The sequence below is a fragment of the Triticum dicoccoides genome, chromosome 7B, assembly GCF_002162155.2.
Source record: "Triticum dicoccoides isolate Atlit2015 ecotype Zavitan chromosome 7B, WEW_v2.0, whole genome shotgun sequence".
Taxonomy (NCBI): Eukaryota; Viridiplantae; Streptophyta; class Magnoliopsida; order Poales; family Poaceae; genus Triticum; species Triticum dicoccoides.
Genome location: NC_041393.1, coordinates 304,302,710 through 304,305,282, shown reverse-complemented (window position 1 = coordinate 304,305,282; position 2,573 = coordinate 304,302,710).

The window sequence follows — 2,573 nt, the reverse complement described above, 5'->3', positions numbered from 1 at the left end:
AGCCCTTAGGGCGTCATTTAGACTTTGGGTTTTGTTTAAATTAAAGTTCGCCATCGCTGCAACTTCGCGTACTTCGTTTGTGTTCAACGACCAGACAAAGACATCACAGAACCCCTCCTTCATCAATAAATCTTTCATCTTATATTCGCAGTATCCAGATTGCAATCTTAGTTTCTTTCTAGTTCTTTGTTTGCTTGCAGGAAATAGACCTTCACGGTCAGGTTGATCATGCTCCGACGTGATCAATAACCTCTCGGAGTTGGTTTCGCGATTGCTAAGGCGCGACATCCTCGCACGTACGTAGTCGGATCGTCAAAGTCTACTCCTCCAAAACGATAATCACCATCTCATCGAAAGACGGGACACCTTTGCCTCTATCAAGTGGTATCATATTTCCAGGTTGCTCGGTGAGATTTTACAGTTTTTCATAGTTTAGATTGAGTCTGTTATCATACGTGCAGTCCATGAAAAAGCCACAAAAAATTAGGGTTAGTTCTCATATCTGAACCAGTTTGAGCCATTGCATAGTCTTTTCAATTTTTTGCTTTGTTGAATTTGCGGTTGCATCGTCGTGTCAGTTGTTGGTCTTACCGCCTAGTCTTTTAGAGTTATGAGTTCCGGTCATAGTAGTCACGCTGCCGCCCCACCATCATCATTGCCCATGCCATCTACCACCACCCCTTATCCGCCACTGCTCTGAATCCATATACGACCACCGATCTGTATCCATATACCACCACTGACCCATATCCATATAACACCACCGATCCGAGTCCATATACCAGCACCGCTCTGAGTCCATATACCACCATTGCTCTGAGTCCATATATCACCACCGATCCGTATCCATATACCACCATCATTTCGAGTCCATCTCATATTAGGTTTGCGTTCGCGATCCATCTGTTTCCAGATTCGTCTTTTCTTGTTCTGAGTAGGTTTCGGATTCCATCAACCTTTGGCGTCGTCCGTAGAAGAGGTTTGTTTCCAAAAAAAGAGTCTGGAAACCACCCTCCGTTTAGGCCCAAAATTTTCCAAAAACACACTTATCAAAAAAATTGGCTATCCTATTTTTAGGTGTTTCCGAGCGTTTTGTGACAGGTGCCATTATAGAAAGTTTTTTTGAGCCGTTTCCAGATTTTGGTCCGGGCAGTCGAAAAAAAATTGGTCGCAAAAATTTCATGTCTATCCTGTTATCTTGACTTGGGAAGAGTTTTGAGACACTCACCATTGTAGTGATTTTCGGCAAAAAAAAGGAGCGCAAAAAAGAGCAAAAAAATTGAGAGTGTGCTTTTCCCATGTTTCCGTGCAGCGTCGTGATTTTTCTAGTGTTCTAGGCTCGCGTATCTAGCACGGTCTAGCCTAGGACTAGCACAATACCGTCGTTGAGCGTTTATTCAACTTTGCATCTCTGAATTGATTATTGCTGACCCTTTTTGCTACCATATTATAAGCCTTCCCAGCTCCACATACATCTACGTCGTGCGTTTGACTCTCCCTGGTAATCGCTCTATCCAAGCTTTGAGAGTTTTGCCTACAATGGTTGCCGATCACCACCTGCTGCTGGATAAGAACTGGTAAGAATTTGAGATTCGCTTGACGGATTTGTGACACACCACCACCATCACCACTACCACTTCCTAGTAGTCAGTAGGATCATTTTCTTGTGTGTTTCTATTGTTTCTAACCATGGCAGGATCACAAGCCGATGAGATCGACTGGGAGAACATGACGAACAAACAGCTACATGATAAGTTTCAGCAACTCATGAGTGGACATGTGCAAGATGTGCTAAATAGATTTGAAGAGGCCATGGAGAAGATAGATGGCATTGAGCAGACGTTCGGAAGAAAGTTCGATAACAAGTTTAATGAATTGCTCACGCATCGTCTACAACCACCGCCGGTTGCACCTGTCGCACCTCTACAACAACAACAACAACAACAACAACAACAACACCGCCTTCCAAATCAAGTGGGACGAACACAAGGCGTACCCCTTGAGCTAGGACAAAATTTTGGTGCTGTTGCTACTGCTGTTGATGCTTCTTTGGCTCCTGCTACTGTTGGTGCTGCTGCCAAGGAGGATGACGATTATGTGGGCGATTACGAGTATGAGGTTGATCAAAATCAAAACTACATGCAACCACCAGCTCTAGGTCGTCCACATGCATATAATCACAATGGTACGGATGCACTACCAGCTCAGGTACGAGATCATGACCATCTTCCTAAATTGAAATTGAATACTCCACCATTTGAGGGTAGATATATTCCTGATATATATATCTTACTTGGGAGTTAAAAACTGAACAATGTTTTACATGTTTATAATACCCCTTGGAGAGACGTGTTGCTGCTGCTCTTTGTGCTTTCACTAGTTTTGCTTATGTGTGGTGGTCTGAACATCGTAGATTATATCTAAATAATATTCCAACTACTTGGGCTGCTTTGAAAACTGCTATGCGTACTCGTTGGGTTCCACCATTATTATCAACGTGAATTACTTCAAAAATTGCAGCGTTTAAGACAAGGAAAAAATTATGTAGAAGAATATTATCAGGAATTACAAAC